At 45.0% G+C, this 15,313-nt stretch overlaps 10 non-coding genes across 10 annotated transcripts; 6 read left to right on the forward strand and 4 right to left on the reverse strand.

Moving 5' to 3' along the window:
• Positions 1-161: 161 nt before the first annotated feature.
• Trnay-gua (transfer RNA tyrosine (anticodon GUA)) lies at positions 162-250 on the forward strand. Its single transcript is given in 2 exon segments — positions 162-198; positions 215-250. It is a non-coding gene; the product is annotated as a tRNA-Tyr (tRNA).
• Positions 251-608: 358 nt separating this feature from the next.
• On the reverse strand, positions 609-680 carry Trnaq-cug (transfer RNA glutamine (anticodon CUG)). The gene has a single exon. It is a non-coding gene; the product is annotated as a tRNA-Gln (tRNA).
• A 247-nt stretch (positions 681-927) lies between these two features.
• Positions 928-1,016, forward strand: Trnay-gua (transfer RNA tyrosine (anticodon GUA)). Its single transcript is given in 2 exon segments — positions 928-964; positions 981-1,016. It is a non-coding gene; the product is annotated as a tRNA-Tyr (tRNA).
• A 6,227-nt stretch (positions 1,017-7,243) lies between these two features.
• On the forward strand, positions 7,244-7,332 carry Trnay-gua (transfer RNA tyrosine (anticodon GUA)). The gene is given in 2 exon segments: positions 7,244-7,280; positions 7,297-7,332. It is a non-coding gene; the product is annotated as a tRNA-Tyr (tRNA).
• A 358-nt stretch (positions 7,333-7,690) lies between these two features.
• Positions 7,691-7,762, reverse strand: Trnaq-cug (transfer RNA glutamine (anticodon CUG)). The gene has a single exon. It is a non-coding gene; the product is annotated as a tRNA-Gln (tRNA).
• A 247-nt stretch (positions 7,763-8,009) lies between these two features.
• Trnay-gua (transfer RNA tyrosine (anticodon GUA)) lies at positions 8,010-8,098 on the forward strand. The gene is given in 2 exon segments: positions 8,010-8,046; positions 8,063-8,098. It is a non-coding gene; the product is annotated as a tRNA-Tyr (tRNA).
• Positions 8,099-8,456: 358 nt separating this feature from the next.
• On the reverse strand, positions 8,457-8,528 carry Trnaq-cug (transfer RNA glutamine (anticodon CUG)). The gene has a single exon. It is a non-coding gene; the product is annotated as a tRNA-Gln (tRNA).
• Positions 8,529-8,775: 247 nt separating this feature from the next.
• On the forward strand, positions 8,776-8,864 carry Trnay-gua (transfer RNA tyrosine (anticodon GUA)). Its single transcript is given in 2 exon segments — positions 8,776-8,812; positions 8,829-8,864. It is a non-coding gene; the product is annotated as a tRNA-Tyr (tRNA).
• Positions 8,865-9,222: 358 nt separating this feature from the next.
• Positions 9,223-9,294, reverse strand: Trnaq-cug (transfer RNA glutamine (anticodon CUG)). The gene has a single exon. It is a non-coding gene; the product is annotated as a tRNA-Gln (tRNA).
• Positions 9,295-9,541: 247 nt separating this feature from the next.
• Positions 9,542-9,630, forward strand: Trnay-gua (transfer RNA tyrosine (anticodon GUA)). The gene is given in 2 exon segments: positions 9,542-9,578; positions 9,595-9,630. It is a non-coding gene; the product is annotated as a tRNA-Tyr (tRNA).
• Positions 9,631-15,313: the final 5,683 nt, after the last annotated feature.

Below are 15,313 nucleotides of genomic sequence, written 5' to 3' on the forward strand. Positions count from 1 at the left end.
CACCATCGAGCATTATAAAACTTAATCTGGGCAATGTTTGCAGTTGCAGCCGATGATTGCATTTCCTGTGCGTCTATATGGCCGCGCTGAGTAGCAGTGTGTGCAGACGGCAGACAGGGACGGACGTAAAGCAATGAGTAGGAATAAGAAAGTATACAGAGCCTCTGGTAGCTCAGTTGGTAGAGCGGTGGACTGTAGTGGAGGATTCACAGTTACCCATAGGTCGCTGGTTCAAATCCGGCCCAGAGGACTGTTTTTCTAATCTCATCAGCAAAGAGGCTCCAGAGAATGCCCACTGAGTCAGAACCTCCCTATGTTTTAAACCTATTTTAAAGGAAATTCATTTGCTCAGCTTGTAATAGCTAGTTGATAATCATGGGATTTTTAACCTTCGTGGGATAATGATATTTCTTCGAATTATCGTAAAATTGCTTGCTCTTACAGGTATTACTCGTTTAATGTTCTATATAGGTCACAAAGTCGCACCAATATTCGGCCGTTTTATAGACGCATCGTTTTTTACACAAACGTAGAAACTAACGCCGTGAGCCTATTGCTGCTACTTCCTCAGCGAGAAACTCTTATTACAGAAAATTTAGACTAAACGAAGGTTCCACCGAGATTCGAACTCGGATCGCTGGATTCAGAGTCCAGAGTGCTAACCGTTACACCATGGAACCAGACAGCAGGATAAGACTCGTAATACACTTAGCAGTCCTCTGACATACTTCAGACACTTCCTACTTGCATATTTTAACCTAATCGACACCATCGAGCATTATAAAACTTAATCTGGGCAATGTTTGCAGTTGCAGCCGATGATTGCATTTCCTGTGCGTCTATATGGCCGCGCTGAGTAGCAGTGTGTGCAGACGGCAGACAGGGACGGACGTAAAGCAATGAGTAGGAATAAGAAAGTATACAGAGCCTCTGGTAGCTCAGTTGGTAGAGCGGTGGACTGTAGTGGAGGATTCAAAGTTATCCATAGGTCGCTGGTTCAAATCCGGCCCAGAGGACTGTTTTTCTAATCTCATCAGCAAAGAGGCTCCAGAGAATGCCCACTGAGTCAGAACCTCCCTATGTTTTAAACCTATTTTAAAGGAAATTCATTTGCTCAGCTTGTAATAGCTAGTTGATAATCATGGGATTTTTAACCTTCGTGGGATAATGATATTTCTTCGAATTATCGTAAAATTGCTTGCTCTTACAGGTATTACTCGTTTAATGTTCTATATAGGTCACAAAGTCGCACCAATATTCGGCCGTTTTATAGACGCATCGTTTTTTACACAAACGTAGAAACTAACGCCGTGAGCCTATTGCTGCTACTTCCTCAGCGAGAAACTCTTATTACAGAAAATTTAGACTAAACGAAGGTTCCACCGAGATTCGAACTCGGATCGCTGGATTCAGAGTCCAGAGTGCTAACCGTTACACCATTTTTTTTTTTGTTTTTTTAGAGTCCAGAGTGCTAACCGTTACACCATTTTTTTTTCTTTTTTTTCTTTTTTTCCTGACTCTTGTGTGAAAGTATTGGTGAGTGGTCAGTTCCGTGCAGGTGGAGATAAAGCGGGCAGGGGTCGAATCCCGAGACCTGTCCACGATGGCTCCCCCTGCCCATCCCTGAGTCACTTCTCCAAGCAGACAGTTTTTATACATATATTATTTTGTTATAGTATTAATATTTTTATAGTTGTTTCTCCTCTGCTCCGAGGTATATAGTGCTGACACATTTGGAAAGGAACATTTCTTGTTTGTCGTGTGTCAGTTGTGTGTTTTGATCCATATCGAAATACTTTGCTCTTCCGTTAGAGGTGTGAAATTGACACGAATAAGCAAACAAGTATAAATAGACTAATGAAAAGAAGTAAACTGACCAGGTATAACAGAAAGTGTAACTTAAGAAAAAATAGAATAAAACAGAATAGATTTCCTCTTGATTGGCTTCGATCATCCAATGTGGTCATCCTATGCCATGTTTTTCAAAGGTGATGTCCATCATGTTTCCGAATAATTTTTTACTGTTAGTGACACATTGAATCTTCCAGTATGCCAGCTCCATGTAGGTCAGAAAACTAATATAATCGTCTTCTCCACGAACATTAACGATGTAGTTGACGTAGTGCCCTAGGATCCACATTACTGTATTGTTTTTCGTGGCTGGATAAAACTTTTTGTCGGGACGCAGTAGGATATCCAGTTTCAGATTGTCTTCCGCGCTCCTTGACAGTACCGCAATCCTTTTCTTGACCCATCGCCAATTCAGTGCATGGCCCCCGCAAGTAAACCGATGGATCAGAGAATCGACGAGTCCACAACAGAGGCAGAGATTTGTGTCACTTAACCCAATTGCATGTAGTTTTTCATTAGTGGCAATTGTGTTATTTACCACCCTGTACCAAGTTGAAGCAACATCCGAAGAGTGTACTTTCAAGCTGATGTTGGCCCACACCGTTTTCCAGTCAGTAGTCGGATACTTCCGTTCTATTGTATTTGGGGTCGCCGACTTTTCCCACTCACGTTGCAAGTCGCGAGTTGACAGTGGTCGGCGCCGTAGAACACCAACATCTGTATAACTAACATGAAGGAAAAATTCCCTGATGTGTTTCAATTTGTAATGGATTCTTCCAACGTCAATAGGAGGTCGCACACTCGCTGGACGCACTGTGAGGTACAACTTTTGAGTAACAGTGCAGTGGCTGTCATGCAGTAAAGTCGTGGTCCGCTTGACGTACAAGGCCATTGCCTTCCCGGCGATGTTAACCAACTCAAGCCCACCAGTAGTTCTCGACTTGGCTAGTGTATCGGAGGACAATTTAAATATGTTTCCCTTCCAGATGTATTGATTGGCAACCTGCATGATCTTTCTGGCCTGAAGCTTGGGAATGGGAAAAAACTGTGCAACATAATACGCCTTGGAGAAGACGTAGGTATTGAGAATCCTAATTTTTTCTATAATGTTCACAGCACGCCAGCGACATTCGATAATGGTACCCTGTATCAGATGCGTCACTGACTTCCAATTGGAGGCCGCCATTTTCAGAGGGCACCTATTCAAGGTGATTCCTAGTAGTTTGTGAGATTCCACCAGATGCGCCCACGGTATAGTTAATCTCTCAAAACCCTTGAGATCGAGCACTTTACATTTCTGGTCACTTAGTTGTGCTCCAGACACTGCACTATACTGGTCGATCGCCCGTTTAATACGGACCACCTCGTCGTCACTGCGTAACAGAACGGCAACATCGTCAGCGTATGCACGGACGATGAATGTGTGACCTGACATTGACACACCTGACAAATGGTGATAAAGAGACCGAAGGAAGGGTTCCAGTGACAGCACAAAAAGTGACATAGAGAGTGGACTGCCCTGGGGGACACCCCGCTGAATGGATATTGGTTGCGTCAGCTGTCCATTGACTTGTATCCTCGCCGATATGCCAGATGTCAAATTGCGAAGGACTTTTAATGCCCCTTCCTCGAGTCCTATTTTGTCCAGTATGTGAAAAAGATAGCGGTGGTTCACATGATCAAAGGCTTTATGAAAGTCTAGAAATAGCAGGGCACAATTCAGGTTGGTGACTGAGGCAATGGAGATTAGGTCCCTAATTTCAGACATCGCAGACATGGCATTCCGTCCTGGCACGCAGGCCTGGTGCCGCCAGACAACTTTGTGAAGGAGCGGCGACATTCGGGCGTTAACAGCTCTGGCTATAGTCTTGTAGTCAAAATTAAGCAGGGTGAGCGGGCGCAGATTATCAAATCGCTTACACCCTTTGCGTTTGGGAACAAGGACAATTTTACCCTCCTTCATCGCATTAGGAACAGGCGCCCCGGCAATAATTTCATTTAAAATTTCTGTAAATGTAACACCAATTACATCCCAATACCGAAGGTAAAACTCCTTGGGTAGGCCGTCCAGTCCTGGGGCTTTGTTAGCGGGCGACTTAACAATAAGTTCTAAAGTCTCCTCGACACTAAACGGAGCCAGAAAGTCACGATTATCATCCGCAGTAACGGGCGTGTCCATGAATTGGAGTACAGTAGCAGTCAAGCCATCATTGGTTGGGTAGTCCGAATACAGGCCGTGATAATATCTCTGAATTGCCGTGACTATGTCAGGTTGCCGAGTGAGAATTTCCCCGTTATCAGTTGCCAGTTCGTCTATAAATAAGCGTCTACGGTTGGTCTGATGCTTAATAAGATGGTACATGGAAGTTGTCTCAGATTGAACCAAAGAGTTGACTTTGGACTTGATTTTTAACCCTTCTAGTTGTTTACGTTTGATACTGAGCATCTTAGCCTTGATTTGCTTTATTTGAGCAGTGTAAATATTATTGACGCCAGATTTGTCGTAGAGCTCCCTTAAAATTGAATAATAAAATTCCGTGGTCTTCTTTGCATCCCTCGATTGCGTATTACAGTACGAAATTAAATACCGTCGCAACTTTGGTTTAGCAAAGGACGTCCACCACTCTACTTTCGTACGGTACCTATTGACAGAGCGAAGACAAAAAGTCCAAGTTCGTGTGACAAGTTCCTCGAGATCGGCGTCCTGAAGGTGGGAAAAGTTCAACATCCAGTGACCTCTGAATTGTTTGGTGGGTTGTCTGTCCAGTTGTATGACGGTTGCGTAGGCGCAGTGATCGCTACATGGGACGGGAATGACCTCTGAATCAACAACATGTTCTCCGAGCTGAGAAGACACATATATTCTGTCGAGGCGGCTACTCGAGGTGGAAGTGAAGTATGTAAATTTCACAAGGGTAGGGTGAAGGAGTTCCCACGTATCCTGGAGATTCATTCGTAAAACCAGATCATGAAGCTCCTTACAATAGTTAAAATTTGGCCTCTGATCTTTTTGATGCACAGCACAGTTAAAATCTCCGCCTAATACAAGGGCAGTCGGATTTTTACGAAGCAAGTAAATTAGTTCGTCTTTAAAGAACTCGGTCCTTGCGAACCTGTGGTCACTCCCGGAGGGCGCGTATAGGTTCACGAGCGTGACGCCGAATATTTTGCAGCATATGCCACGCCCTGACTCCAGTGTTTCAGCGTCCGAGACGGGGATGCCCTCACGCACGAGAATGGCTGTACCAGTGCTAAGCTCGAAAGCAACATTGGTAATACAGTGGAAACCGGGAATGACCAGATCTGAAAGAAGGAATTCCTGCAATAGAAGTACATCAGCGGCAGACTCATATACGAACTGCCTAAAGACTGCAAGTTTCAAATCAGACGTGATCCTGTTTACATTAACACTCAGGAACTTGTCCGCTTGTGCCATGTAGTTTACGGAGCTACTTTAAATTAACGTGATCATCGTCTCCAGCAAACCAGTCCATTCGTGAAACAGCTGGTGGAGAGTGGCCATCACCATCGTTTGCATCCGAGAGGGCTTGCTGTTTGTGTTTGCTGCGTGGTACATTCAAGTTCGGTTGGAATTTCTTTTTGTTCCTCCCGCCACTGGCGACTTTTTCCGCAGAAAGCGGCATCGGAGAATCTACACAGGTCTCCTGTGCAGGTTGCCCTGCGACAGCAACGTGCAGTTGCGTCTCGCCGGATAACCCTTCCAGAGACACGCTAAGTTCTTGTTTGGCCACACGTTGGGATTGTGTGGAAACACTCTCTCGGTCAGTTTGTTGACAAGCAAGGCTGAGATCTCGCTCTGTGTTGACACACTCGTCAGCGTGTTTGTGGTCAGTGTCGCATTGCTGTGATACGAGTTGTGAACTTGGGCACACCCCGCCGACGTAACTGTGGGCAACGTGCTGAGGTTCAATATCGGTCGGTTGGAGAGCCGACGCGATAGACGCGGATGGTAAGCAACAACCAACCTGGGGCGTAGCACTACCGTCAGCGGGCGAAGAAGTATCAACTTCAACGCTTGATTCTGGTAGAGCGTCATGCGAAAGCTCAGTGTCTCCTGCCGGTTGTTTGATATCAAGTGTGGCAGGTGTTACCGGTACGGAGACGCCTTCATCGGAACTACTACTGTCGCACGTTCGACGTCTCTTGGACGCTACCGCAGTGACGGGACGGGTGAGATGGTTCTGATCCCCGCCCGTCGCAAGAGGAATAGCAGGGAACTCTTCTTCAAAAGGTTTTTCATGTACAGTCACAGTATCACTGGAGGGGGACGGCCCAGAACTTGTTAATTGAGTACCTGTCACTAAATCAGCTAAAGTGAGTCTCTTACGTTGCTGGAAAGTAGGCTTTAAGACGGTCACCCTTTGGGGGCAATTCTGCCGTAAATGACCACTTTCATTGCAGATAAAACACGTAGAAGCTTGTCCGGAATAGGTAACCTGCACCTTATAACCACAAACAAATACATGCTATGGGATGTTAACTTTGACTTGCATCTCAACCGATCTGATACCAGAAAAACATTGCAACTTATGTTGCCTGGACCACTTTTCAAGTCGAATGTTACGCACATCGCCATATTTAGTGAGCACATCTTTTAAGAAACAGTTGTCTACTTCAGGGGGCAGGTTGTAAATACGAACGTTGGAGATCTCGACATCAGCGTTAGTAATTTTGACAGTACTCACAGTGCCGTAGCGATGCCGGAAATCGACGCCGCCGCCATGTTTCTGCAAAAGACGTTCCAGTAAGAGGGGATTCAGAAGCTTCACGAAAAAGCAGTATAAATCCAGGTCGTAGTAGGCAGTGTGAACTTGATCAGTGGTTATGCCTATTGTATCGACGATCCATTCATGAACTTCCAGTGAACTTGGCTGAACTGATCGTGTAGCCTTGTCAAACTCGAACTGCAGGGTATTTTTCCTTGGAATCGTGGGAACCATTTTGCAAATTAACCCAAATGGGCTAACTGCATACAGCAAATACTTCAAACAACGACACGAACACACAACCACGCACAATCACGTGAAACAGAAAGCACAAATACAACGTAAACAAGCAAGTGACACTGAGCGCTCCGAACATCCGCACGCTGCCGCGTCGCAAGCGGTAATGACCCATGGAACCAGACAGCAGGATAAGACTCGTAATACACTTAGCAGTCCTCTGACATACTTCAGACACTTCCTACTTGCATATTTTAACCTAATCGACACCATCGAGCATTATAAAACTTAATCTGGGCAATGTTTGCAGTTGCAGCCGATGATTGCATTTCCTGTGCGTCTATATGGCCGCGCTGAGTAGCAGTGTGTGCAGACGGCAGACAGGGACGGACGTAAAGCAATGAGTAGGAATAAGAAAGTATACAGAGCCTCTGGTAGCTCAGTTGGTAGAGCGGTGGACTGTAGTGGAGGATTCACAGTTATCCATAGGTCGCTGGTTCAAATCCGGCCCAGAGGACTGTTTTTCTAATCTCATCAGCAAAGAGGCTCCAGAGAATGCCCACTGAGTCAGAACCTCCCTATGTTTTAAACCTATTTTAAAGGAAATTCATTTGCTCAGCTTGTAATAGCTAGTTGATAATCATGGGATTTTTAACCTTCGTGAGATAATGATATTTCTTCGAATTATCGTAAAATTGCTTGCTCTTACAGGTATTACTCGTTTAATGTTCTATATAGGTCACAAAGTCGCACCAATATTCGGCCGTTTTATAGACGCATCGTTTTTTACACAAACGTAGAAACTAACGCCGTGAGCCTATTGCTGCTACTTCCTCAGCGAGAAACTCTTATTACAGAAAATTTAGACTAAACGAAGGTTCCACCGAGATTCGAACTCTGATCGCTGGATTCAGAGTCCAGAGTGCTAACCGCTACACCATGGAACCAGACAGCAGGGTAAGACTCGTAATACACTTAGCAGTCCTCTGACATACTTCAGACACTTCCTACTTGCATATTTTAACCTAATCGACACCATCGAGCATTATAAAACTTAATCTGGGCAATGTTTGCAGTTGCAGCCGATGATTGCATTTCCTGTGCGTCTATATGGCCGCGCTGAGTAGCAGTGTGTGCAGACGGCAGACAGGGACGGACGTAAAGCAATGAGTAGGAATAAGAAAGTATACAGAGCCTCTGGTAGCTCAGTTGGTAGAGCGGTGGACTGTAGTGGAGGATTCACAGTTATCCATAGGTCGCTGGTTCAAATCCGGCCCAGAGGACTGTTTTTCTAATCTCATCAGCAAAGAGGCTCCAGAGAATGCCCACTGAGTCAGAACCTCCCTATGTTTTAAACCTATTTTAAAGGAAATTCATTTGCTCAGCTTGTAATAGCTAGTTGATAATCATGGGATTTTTAACCTTCGTGGGATAATGATATTTCTTCGAATTATCGTAAAATTGCTGGCTCTTACAGGTATTACTCGTTTAATGTTCTATATAGGTCACAAAGTCGCACCAATATTCGGCCGTTTTATAGACGCATCGTTTTTTACACAAACGTAGAAACTAACGCCGTGAGCCTATTGCTGCTACTTCCTCAGCGAGAAACTCTTATTACAGAAAATTTAGACTAAACGAAGGTTCCACCGAGATTCGAACTCGGATCGCTGGATTCAGAGTCCAGAGTGCTAACCGTTACACCATGGAACCAGACAGCAGGATAAGACTCGTAATACACTTAGCAGTCCTCTGACATACTTCAGACACTTCCTACTTGCATATTTTAACCTAATCGACACCATCGAGCATTATAAAACTTAATCTGGGCAATGTTTGCAGTTGCAGCCGATGATTGCATTTCCTGTGCGTCTATATGGCCGCGCTGAGTAGCAGTGTGTGCAGACGGCAGACAGGGACGGACGTAAAGCAATGAGTAGGAATAAGAAAGTATACAGAGCCTCTGGTAGCTCAGTTGGTAGAGCGGTGGACTGTAGTGGAGGATTCACAGTTACCCATAGGTCGCTGGTTCAAATCCGGCCCAGAGGACTGTTTTTCTAATCTCATCAGCAAAGAGGCTCCAGAGAATGCCCACTGAGTCAGAACCTCCCTATGTTTTAAACCTATTTTAAAGGAAATTCATTTGCTCAGCTTGTAATAGCTAGTTGATAATCATGGGATTTTTAACCTTCGTGGGATAATGATATTTCTTCGAATTATCGTAAAATTGCTTGCTCTTACAGGTATTACTCGTTTAATGTTCTATATAGGTCACAAAGTCGCACCAATATTCGGCCGTTTTATAGACGCATCGTTTTTTACACAAACGTAGAAACTAACGCCGTGAGCCTATTGCTGCTACTTCCTCATCGAGAAACTCTTATTACAGAAAATTTAGACTAAACGAAGGTTCCACCGAGATTCGAACTCGGATCGCTGAATTCAGAGTCCAGAGTGCTAACCGTTACACCATGGAACCAGACAGCAGGATAAGACTCGTAATACACTTAGCAGTCCTCTGACATACTTCAGACACTTCCTACTTGCATATTTTAACCTAATCGACACCATCGAGCATTATAAAACTTAATCTGGGCAATGTTTGCAGTTGCAGCCGATGATTGCATTTCCTGTGCGTCTATATGGCCGCGCTGAGTAGCAGTGTGTGCAGACGGCAGACAGGGACGGACGTAAAGCAATGAGTAGGAATAAGAAAGTATACAGAGCCTCTGGTAGCTCAGTTGGTAGAGCGGTGGACTGTAGTGGAGGATTCAAAGTTATCCATAGGTCGCTGGTTCAAATCCGGCCCAGAGGACTGTTTTTCTAATCTCATCAGCAAAGAGGCTCCAGAGAATGCCCACTGAGTCAGAACCTCCCTATGTTTTAAACCTATTTTAAAGGAAATTCATTTGCTCAGCTTGTAATAGCTAGTTGATAATCATGGGATTTTTAACCTTCGTGGGATAATGATATTTCTTCGAATTATCGTAAAATTGCTTGCTCTTACAGGTATTACTCGTTTAATGTTCTATATAGGTCACAAAGTCGCACCAATATTCGGCCGTTTTATAGACGCATCGTTTTTTACACAAACGTAGAAACTAACGCCGTGAGCCTATTGCTGCTACTTCCTCAGCGAGAAACTCTTATTACAGAAAATTTAGACTAAACGAAGGTTCCACCGAGATTCGAACTCGGATCGCTGGATTCAGAGTCCAGAGTGCTAACCGTTACACCATTTTTTTTTTGTTTTTTTAGAGTCCAGAGTGCTAACCGTTACACCATTTTTTTTTTCTTTTTTTTTCTTTTTTTCCTGACTCTTGTGTGAAAGTATTGGTGAGTGGTCAGTTCCGTGCAGGTGGAGATAAAGCGGGCAGGGGTCGAATCCCGAGACCTGTCCACGATGGCTCCCCCTGCCCATCCCTGAGTCACTTCTCCAAGCAGACAGTTTTTATACATATATTATTTTGTTATAGTATTAATATTTTTATAGTTGTTTCTCCTCTGCTCCGAGGTATATAGTGCTGACACATTTGGAAAGGAACATTTCTTGTTTGTCGTGTGTCAGTTGTGTGTTTTGATCCATATCGAAATACTTTGCTCTTCCGTTAGAGGTGTGAAATTGACACGAATAAGCAAACAAGTATAAATAGACTAATGAAAAGAAGTAAACTGACCAGGTATAACAGAAAGTGTAACTTAAGAAAAAATAGAATAAAACAGAATAGATTTCCTCTTGATTGGCTTCGATCATCCAATGTGGTCATCCTATGCCATGTTTTTCAAAGGTGATGTCCATCATGTTTCCGAATAATTTTTTACTGTTAGTGACACATTGAATCTTCCAGTATGCCAGCTCCATGTAGGTCAGAAAACTAATATAATCGTCTTCTCCACGAACATTAACGATGTAGTTGACGTAGTGCCCTAGGATCCACATTACTGTATTGTTTTTCGTGGCTGGATAAAACTTTTTGTCGGGACGCAGTAGGATATCCAGTTTCAGATTGTCTTCCGCGCTCCTTGACAGTACCGCAATCCTTTTCTTGACCCATCGCCAATTCAGTGCATGGCCCCCGCAAGTAAACCGATGGATCAGAGAATCGACGAGTCCACAACAGAGGCAGAGATTTGTGTCACTTAACCCAATTGCATGTAGTTTTTCATTAGTGGCAATTGTGTTATTTACCACCCTGTACCAAGTTGAAGCAACATCCGAAGAGTGTACTTTCAAGCTGATGTTGGCCCACACCGTTTTCCAGTCAGTAGTCGGATACTTCCGTTCTATTGTATTTGGGGTCGCCGACTTTTCCCACTCACGTTGCAAGTCGCGAGTTGACAGTGGTCGGCGCCGTAGAACACCAACATCTGTATAACTAACATGAAGGAAAAATTCCCTGATGTGTTTCAATTTGTAATGGATTCTTCCAACGTCAATAGGAGGTCGCACACTCGCTGGACGCACTGTGAGGTACAACTTTTGAGTAACAGTGCAGTGGCTGTCATGCAGTAAAGTCGTGGTCCGCTTGACGTACAAGGCCATTGCCTTCCCGGCGATGTTAACCAACTCAAGCCCACCAGTAGTTCTCGACTTGGCTAGTGTATCGGAGGACAATTTAAATATGTTTCCCTTCCAGATGTATTGATTGGCAACCTGCATGATCTTTCTGGCCTGAAGCTTGGGAATGGGAAAAAACTGTGCAACATAATACGCCTTGGAGAAGACGTAGGTATTGAGAATCCTAATTTTTTCTATAATGTTCACAGCACGCCAGCGACATTCGATAATGGTACCCTGTATCAGATGCGTCACTGACTTCCAATTGGAGGCCGCCATTTTCAGAGGGCACCTATTCAAGGTGATTCCTAGTAGTTTGTGAGATTCCACCAGATGCGCCCACGGTATAGTTAATCTCTCAAAACCCTTGAGATCGAGCACTTTACATTTCTGGTCACTTAGTTGTGCTCCAGACACTGCACTATACTGGTCGATCGCCCGTTTAATACGGACCACCTCGTCGTCACTGCGTAACAGAACGGCAACATCGTCAGCGTATGCACGGACGATGAATGTGTGACCTGACATTGACACACCTGACAAATGGTGATAAAGAGACCGAAGGAAGGGTTCCAGTGACAGCACAAAAAGTGACATAGAGAGTGGACTGCCCTGGGGGACACCCCGCTGAATGGATATTGGTTGCGTCAGCTGTCCATTGACTTGTATCCTCGCCGATATGCCAGATGTCAAATTGCGAAGGACTTTTAATGCCCCTTCCTCGAGTCCTATTTTGTCCAGTATGTGAAAAAGATAGCGGTGGTTCACATGATCAAAGGCTTTATGAAAGTCTAGAAATAGCAGGGCACAATTCAGGTTGGTGACTGAGGCAATGGAGATTAGGTCCCTAATTTCAGACATCGCAGACATGGCATTCCGTCCTGGCACGCAGGCCTGGTGCCGCCAGACAACTTTGTGAAGGAGCGGCGACATTCGGGCGTTAACAGCTCTGGCTATAGTCTTGTAGTCAAAATTAAGCAGGGTGAGCGGGCGCAGATTATCAAATCGCTTACACCCTTTGCGTTTGGGAACAAGGACAATTTTACCCTCCTTCATCGCATTAGGAACAGGCGCCCCGGCAATAATTTCATTTAAAATTTCTGTAAATGTAACACCAATTACATCCCAATACCGAAGGTAAAACTCCTTGGGTAGGCCGTCCAGTCCTGGGGCTTTGTTAGCGGGCGACTTAACAATAAGTTCTAAAGTCTCCTCGACACTAAACGGAGCCAGAAAGTCACGATTATCATCCGCAGTAACGGGCGTGTCCATGAATTGGAGTACAGTAGCAGTCAAGCCATCATTGGTTGGGTAGTCCGAATACAGGCCGTGATAATATCTCTGAATTGCCGTGACTATGTCAGGTTGCCGAGTGAGAATTTCCCCGTTATCAGTTGCCAGTTCGTCTATAAATAAGCGTCTACGGTTGGTCTGATGCTTAATAAGATGGTACATGGAAGTTGTCTCAGATTGAACCAAAGAGTTGACTTTGGACTTGATTTTTAACCCTTCTAGTTGTTTACGTTTGATACTGAGCATCTTAGCCTTGATTTGCTTTATTTGAGCAGTGTAAATATTATTGACGCCAGATTTGTCGTAGAGCTCCCTTAAAATTGAATAATAAAATTCCGTGGTCTTCTTTGCATCCCTCGATTGCGTATTACAGTACGAAATTAAATACCGTCGCAACTTTGGTTTAGCAAAGGACGTCCACCACTCTACTTTCGTACGGTACCTATTGACAGAGCGAAGACAAAAAGTCCAAGTTCGTGTGACAAGTTCCTCGAGATCGGCGTCCTGAAGGTGGGAAAAGTTCAACATCCAGTGACCTCTGAATTGTTTGGTGGGTTGTCTGTCCAGTTGTATGACGGTTGCGTAGGCGCAGTGATCGCTACATGGGACGGGAATGACCTCTGAATCAACAACATGTTCTCCGAGCTGAGAAGACACATATATTCTGTCGAGGCGGCTACTCGAGGTGGAAGTGAAGTATGTAAATTTCACAAGGGTAGGGTGAAGGAGTTCCCACGTATCCTGGAGATTCATTCGTAAAACCAGATCATGAAGCTCCTTACAATAGTTAAAATTTGGCCTCTGATCTTTTTGATGCACAGCACAGTTAAAATCTCCGCCTAATACAAGGGCAGTCGGATTTTTACGAAGCAAGTAAATTAGTTCGTCTTTAAAGAACTCGGTCCTTGCGAACCTGTGGTCACTCCCGGAGGGCGCGTATAGGTTCACGAGCGTGACGCCGAATATTTTGCAGCATATGCCACGCCCTGACTCCAGTGTTTCAGCGTCCGAGACGGGGATGCCCTCACGCACGAGAATGGCTGTACCAGTGCTAAGCTCGAAAGCAACATTGGTAATACAGTGGAAACCGGGAATGACCAGATCTGAAAGAAGGAATTCCTGCAATAGAAGTACATCAGCGGCAGACTCATATACGAACTGCCTAAAGACTGCAAGTTTCAAATCAGACGTGATCCTGTTTACATTAACACTCAGGAACTTGTCCGCTTGTGCCATGTAGTTTACGGAGCTACTTTAAATTAACGTGATCATCGTCTCCAGCAAACCAGTCCATTCGTGAAACAGCTGGTGGAGAGTGGCCATCACCATCGTTTGCATCCGAGAGGGCTTGCTGTTTGTGTTTGCTGCGTGGTACATTCAAGTTCGGTTGGAATTTCTTTTTGTTCCTCCCGCCACTGGCGACTTTTTCCGCAGAAAGCGGCATCGGAGAATCTACACAGGTCTCCTGTGCAGGTTGCCCTGCGACAGCAACGTGCAGTTGCGTCTCGCCGGATAACCCTTCCAGAGACACGCTAAGTTCTTGTTTGGCCACACGTTGGGATTGTGTGGAAACACTCTCTCGGTCAGTTTGTTGACAAGCAAGGCTGAGATCTCGCTCTGTGTTGACACACTCGTCAGCGTGTTTGTGGTCAGTGTCGCATTGCTGTGATACGAGTTGTGAACTTGGGCACACCCCGCCGACGTAACTGTGGGCAACGTGCTGAGGTTCAATATCGGTCGGTTGGAGAGCCGACGCGATAGACGCGGATGGTAAGCAACAACCAACCTGGGGCGTAGCACTACCGTCAGCGGGCGAAGAAGTATCAACTTCAACGCTTGATTCTGGTAGAGCGTCATGCGAAAGCTCAGTGTCTCCTGCCGGTTGTTTGATATCAAGTGTGGCAGGTGTTACCGGTACGGAGACGCCTTCATCGGAACTACTACTGTCGCACGTTCGACGTCTCTTGGGCGCTACCGCAGTGACGGGACGGGTGAGATGGTTCTGATCCCCGCCCGTCGCAAGAGGAATAGCAGGGAACTCTTCTTCAAAAGGTTTTTCATGTACAGTCACAGTATCACTGGAGGGGGACGGCCCAGAACTTGTTAATTGAGTACCTGTCACTAAATCAGCTAAAGTGAGTCTCTTACGTTGCTGGAAAGTAGGCTTTAAGACGGTCACCCTTTGGGGGCAATTCTGCCGTAAATGACCACTTTCATTGCAGATAAAACACGTAGAAGCTTGTCCGGAATAGGTAACCTGCACCTTATAACCACAAACAAATACATGCTATGGGATGTTAACTTTGACTTGCATCTCAACCGATCTGATACCAGAAAAACATTGCAACTTATGTTGCCTGGACCACTTTTCAAGTCGAATGTTACGCACATCGCCATATTTAGTGAGCACATCTTTTAAGAAACAGTTGTCTACTTCAGGGGGCAGGTTGTAAATACGAACGTTGGAGATCTCGACATCAGCGTTAGTAATTTTGACAGTACTCACAGTGCCGTAGCGATGCCGGAAATCGACGCCGCCGCCATGTTTCTGCAAAAGACGTTCCAGTAAGAGGGGATTCAGAAGCTTCACGAAAAAGCAGTATAAATCCAGGTCGTAGTAGGCAGTGTGAACTTGATCAGTGGTTAT

The sequence above is a fragment of the Schistocerca gregaria genome, chromosome 2 (genome assembly GCF_023897955.1).
Source record: "Schistocerca gregaria isolate iqSchGreg1 chromosome 2, iqSchGreg1.2, whole genome shotgun sequence".
Lineage (NCBI taxonomy): Eukaryota > Metazoa > Arthropoda > Insecta > Orthoptera > Acrididae > Schistocerca > Schistocerca gregaria.